Here is a 6,000-nt window from a genome sequence, read left to right on the forward strand (position 1 = left end):
CTTTGTTTCACAAATAAACCAGATTTGGGTTGGTTGCATCGGACAAAATGTTTAAAAAGGAAAGAAGAGCTAGAAGATAGTTTTGCCTTGGGAAATTTCTTGAACTTTGATGGTTTAGTTAACTACCTTCCCGTGTGAATTTTCAAATGAAATTTGATAGAGGAGTAGTTCTCATATGGAGGTTTAATTGTACAAAATTTGGTGACATTCTAAGACCATTTTGATATCCAAATGATGTCCCAAAATTGCTCTTCGAATCTGGAAAACTTTTCCTTTTCTCTTAGCCGAATGGCCAATCTTGACTTGGGACTTGTTATTTCAAAATTCTTGGTGTTAATCACCTAAGAAAAGGTATATTGAATGTTACTTAGACATTGTCTATACAAATGAACCATGTTTGAAAATATTTCATTAGCCAAATGATTTAGAAAAGGGAAATGGTAGCACAAGGCAGCTTTGCCTTGAAAATTTAGAAACTTTCATGACTTTGTTAACTGACTTCCCGTACATATTTTTTCATGAAATTCGACAGCAGAATATCCCTTATATGGTAGTGTAATACTGCCAAATTCGGTGCCATTCCGAGTCCGTTTCAATGCTTAACCAAAGTCCCAAAATTTGTGATTTGAACCTGGAAATTGCCTAAAAGTTTCGATTTTTCAGCAAATTTGAGCTACTATATCTTGGTGCTCAAAATTCCGATTCTTGTTCTGCTTGTTGTGTTTTAAACTTTGTTCATGACTCTAATTGAGTTCCAAATTTCAAAGGCTAGTTCACATTGTGTGAACTTTGCCGAATTTCCAAACTTTGCCGAAAACCAACCCCGAAACTGTCTCGCAAGCCAAAATAGCAACTTTGAGACAAATTTTGAATACCTTCCGTTTGGAATCATGGAAAAGTGTCTTCTAGAAACTTTTAGCACTTTGGAAGTAGTTTCAACGGTACCAAGTTTTTCAATTTTAGACTCATAGAGAGTGAGATCTGATTTTTCATGGTTTGCTTGCCGAATCTGAAATTTTCGAACTGAAAGGAAATTGAGGGTTTTGAACTCTCCATTTTCCTCCGATATTGCTAGACCGTTTTACACTTGATTTCAAAGGAAAAAATCAGATTTCTCTTGTGCCTTTGAAACCCACTTCCGAGCCTCGATTATAAATAATTAAGGCTCAATTCATGAATTCTCCTTACATTGTACACTAGTACAACCTTCTTTGATAAGTAGGGTTCTAAGTGATAGTGTATAATAATTGATGGTTATTTGCTCAGGCGCTGAAGGACACCTTCAAGAGGAACTCGAAGTGGACGCCTAAACACTCGTTTGAGTACTTACTCACTTGTTCTGAATAGGTGAGTGTTCCATATAGGAGTACGTAATTTGAATAAGTCTATGACACACTTATCCCATAGTCATTAAGTGTTAAGTGCTACATGTTAAGTATTTACCACACTCATGCATGTCTAGGTAAGGTATACTTGAATTACTAGATATGAAATGCTTGAAGAGCATATTTACGTGACTACTTGAATTACTCCACATGAAATCCTTGAAGGGCATATTTATTTAATATGTCTATCAATTAACCGTGACTACTTACCGTTAACCGTTAACCGTTAACCGTAAATACTTACTGTTTACCAATTTACTTGATTACCTGCTTACTTGATCTACTTGACTACTTGATTACTTGATTACCATGAATTCCGTGTTCATATGAAATTACGGCATATTCCTTACATGTTTAAACGTTAAGTGTTACCTATAATTGCTCTTGTGAAATTGCCAATGTTTTAGTGATCAAGCCTCAAAGGGAGGATTGGGTCTCGATTAAGTAGCTTTTGTTGAGCTTGGCTTCGGCCATGTGGGCCTTAGGTCCAGTAATACTTTAGTTAGTCATTAAGTTAATTAATTAGTAGGTTATGTGAGGACCCGAAATTTTCTTATTTTATTTTATTTTACTAGCTTAATTAATTATTTACTCACACGTTTTCTCCGAATATTTTATTTCAACCTTTTATTGTTCAAATACATGGAATTATGGCACATGTATTTTTAAAATGACTTGATTCCAAAAGTTATTTTTTTTGAAAGCTCGTTAAGTGAGAATAGTGAATACGTGTTTGAAGACTATAGCTGATTTGAGAGTTCAATGAGTTTGAAAAATTGGAGACTTGTACATTAGCCTTGAAATAGGTATTTTTATGTTCAAGTGCTCAAGTGATAGTTAGTTATACTATTGTTATAAGAATTTCTTGGAAAATTCATTTTATCGCGCACAAATTGGAAGTACGTGTTTTCACGCGCGCGATTAATTAAGGGACTTAAGGCCTTTATTTTTAGACCATTAAGAGTGAATAATAATAGTATGAATATAAGTGCATTAGAGGTTTAGTGCACAAGTGAAACAAACCCGAGGGGAATCGAGCATGAAACGCGCGCGTGCGCACGCGAATAGAGGTTTGACTTTTGTGCCAAAAAGGGCCCCAACCATTAAGCTTCTCAAGGAAGCCTCTTTTGATCAGCAACCGTTCCTTCTTTTCTTTCCTATGCTTGCTGAACAGACCAAGAGGAAGAACAACCAAAAGCTTCATCATCTCACTCCATTTTCTTGCTCCAAATCACTTCAAAATTTACACCCAACTTGTTATCCACTTGGAGATTCACTTAGGCAAAGAGAAGAGCTTCATTTCCACGGTTTCTTGGAGCTTTCTTGTGGCCAAAATTCTGACCTTTAGCATCTAAGAAGGTATATGACGATCAAACCCTTAAATCTTGTCTTATGGAAGTAGTAAAGCATATATAAGCTCATGCATGCATGTGGGTAGCTTGTTTATGTTGGAAAATTTGTTGTGTGGGCTCTATGAACTCCCACTTAGATTGGATGGACTGATTTGATGAATTATGATGCTATTAATGTCGGTTTAGTGCTTAAATTAGTGGATTAATATTGGGTTGTTGGTAGAAATTCAAGGAAGGTGCAATGAACAAAAGTGACCATTTTACCCCTGCCATGTTCGTGCACTTTGGTGCAACATTTTGAGGTTCTAATGACTTGTTTGTGATGTATACATATTATATGAATGGTGTAGAAAGTTTCATTGAAAAATAACATGATTTGGTTGGTCAATTGTAGTGATTTCAAAGGTTTAGCAAAACTGGAAAAATTTCCCGGATTGCCCAGGCAGTCCTTTTCTTTCAGCCATACCTTTTTACTCCGATGTCAAAATTGAGTGCTGTTTGTGGTACTAGAAACTAGACATTCCCAGCTTTCCAACGGTATAAAACACATGTCCTGATTCCACATGAGCAATCTGTACCAACCATTTGAACTTGGCTGCCCTGTTTCGTTAGTTCCCTGGAAGGTAGAACATGAACCACAAGTTGAGGCTCCAATGTGGACTAGTTGTGGACAGATTTTGAAAATGGTTTCTTCTGAGAAATTGTAGCTTTATGAATTTTTTTTCCAACGCCACCAACCACGTCTAATTCCGAGTTGAATTGAGTGATTTTTTGCCGTATTTCGAAACTGACTTCTTGAAGGAAAACCCTCCTTTTGGGCAGAATTGTTACTAAACTTGATTGAGACTTGTTAATTCGAGATTCTTGGCGTTAATCACCTACCAAACCTATCTTGGAATGTTTATTAGACCTTGTCTACATCAATGAACCATGTTTGAGGAAATTTCCTCGGCCAAATGCTTGAAAACGGAAAAACGGAAGTCCGAGGCAGATTTGCCTTGGAACTTCTTGGGACTTTAGTGGTTTCGTTAACCAACTTTCCGAATGAATGTTCCTATGAAATTTGGTAGAGGAATGGCCCTTATATGGTAGTGTAATGCTACGAATTTTGGTGCCATTCCGAGTTCATTTTGATACTCGAACAAAATCCCAAAATTGGTACTTTAAACCTGGAAATTTCATAATTGTCTCAAATTTTCAGCAACTTTGAGCTCCTATATCTTGGTGCTCAAAACTCCGATTCTTGTTCCGTTTATTTTGTCTTAAACTTAGATTGCAACTCTAATAGAGTTCTAAATTTCAGATGTTAGTTCAAATCAAGTGAATTTTACTGAATTTCCAAACTTTGCCGAAAACCAACCCCGAAACTGTCTCTCAAGCCAAAACAGCAAATTTGAGACAAATTTTGAATACCTTCTGTTTCGAATCATGGAAAAGTGTCTTCTAGAAACTTTTAGTACTTTGGAAGTAGTTTCCAACGGTATCAAGTTTTCCAATTTTGGACTCATAGAGATTGAGATCTGATTTTTCAAAGTTTGCTTGCCTAATCTGAAATTTCTGAACTTAAAGGAAATTGAGGGCTTCAAACTCTCCATTTTTCTTCGATATTACTAAACCGTTTTACACTTGATTTCAAAGGCGAAAATCAGATTTCTCTTGTGTTTTTGAAACCCACTTTCGAGTCTCGATTATAAATAATTAAGGTTCAATTCATGAATTCTCCTTAGATTGTATACTAGTACAACCTTCTTTGATAAGTAGGGGTTCTAAGTGATCGTGTATAATAATTGATGGTTATTTGCTCAGGCGCTCAAGGAGACCTTCAAGAGGAACTCGAAGTGGACGCCTAAACACTTGTTTGAGTACTTACTCACTTGTTTTGAATAAGTGAGTGTTCCATATAGGAGTACGTAATTTGAATAAGTCTATGACATGCTTATCCCATAGTCATTAAGTGTTAAGGGCTACATGTTAAGTATTTACCACACTCATGCATATCTAAGTAAGGTATACTTGAATTACTCGATATGAAATGCTTGAAGAGCATATTTACGTGACTACTTGAACTACTCGATATGAATTATGATGCTATTAATATTGGTTTAGTGCTTAAATTAGTGGATTAATATTGGGTTGTTGGTAGAAATTCAAGGAAGGTGCGATGAACAAATGTGACCATTTTACCCCTGCCATGTTCATGCACTTTGGTGTGAAATTTTGAGGTTCTAATGACTTCTTTGTGATGTATACATATTATATGAATGGTGTAGAAAGTTTCATTGAAAAATAACATGATTTGGTTGGTCAATTATAGTGATTTCAAAGGTTTAGCAAAACTGGAAAATTTTCCCGGATTGCCCAGGCAGTCCTTTTCTTTCAGCCATACCTTTTTACTTCTATGTCAAAATCAAGTGTTGTTTCTAGCACTGGAAACTAGACATTCTCAGCTTTCCAACGGTGTAAAATGCACGTCCTGATTCCACATGAGCAATCCGTACCAACCGCTTGAACTTGGCTGCCCTGTTTCGTTAGTTCCCTGGAAGGCAGAACATGAACCACAACTTGAGACTCCAATGTGGACTAGTTGTGGACAGATTTTGGAAATGGTTTCTTCTGAAATATTGTAGCTTTATGAATGTGTTTTCCAACGCCACCAACCACGTCCAATTCCGAGTTGAATTGAGTGATTTGTGGCCGTATTTGAAAACAGACTTCTTGAAGGAAAACCCTCCTTTTGGGCAGAATTGTTACTAAACTTGATTGAGACTTGTTAATTCGAGATTCTTGGTGTTAATCACCTACCAAACCTATCTTGGAATGTTTATTAGACCTTGTCTATACCAATGAACCATGTTTGAGGAAATTTCCTGGGCCAAATGCTTGAAAACGGAAAAACGGAAATCCGAGGCAGATTTGCCTTGGAACTTCTTGGGACTTTAGTGGTTTCGTTAACCAACTTCCCGAATGAATGTTCCTATGAAATTTGGTAGAGGAATGGCCCTTATATGTTTATGTAATACTGCTAATTTTGGTGCTATTCCGAGTCCATTTCGATACTCTATCAAAATCCCAAAGTTGGTACTTTAAACCTGGAAATTTCATAATTGTCTCAAATTTTCAGGAACTTTGAGCTACTATGTCTTGGTGCTCAAAAATCCGATTCTTGTTCTGTTTGTTTTGTCTTCAACTTGGATTGCAACTCTAATAGAGTTCCAAATTTTAGAGGTTAGTTCAAATCAAGTGAATTTTTTCGAATTTCCAAA

Source organism: Coffea arabica, chromosome 7e, assembly GCF_036785885.1.
Source record: "Coffea arabica cultivar ET-39 chromosome 7e, Coffea Arabica ET-39 HiFi, whole genome shotgun sequence".
Classification (NCBI taxonomy): Eukaryota; Viridiplantae; Streptophyta; class Magnoliopsida; order Gentianales; family Rubiaceae; genus Coffea; species Coffea arabica.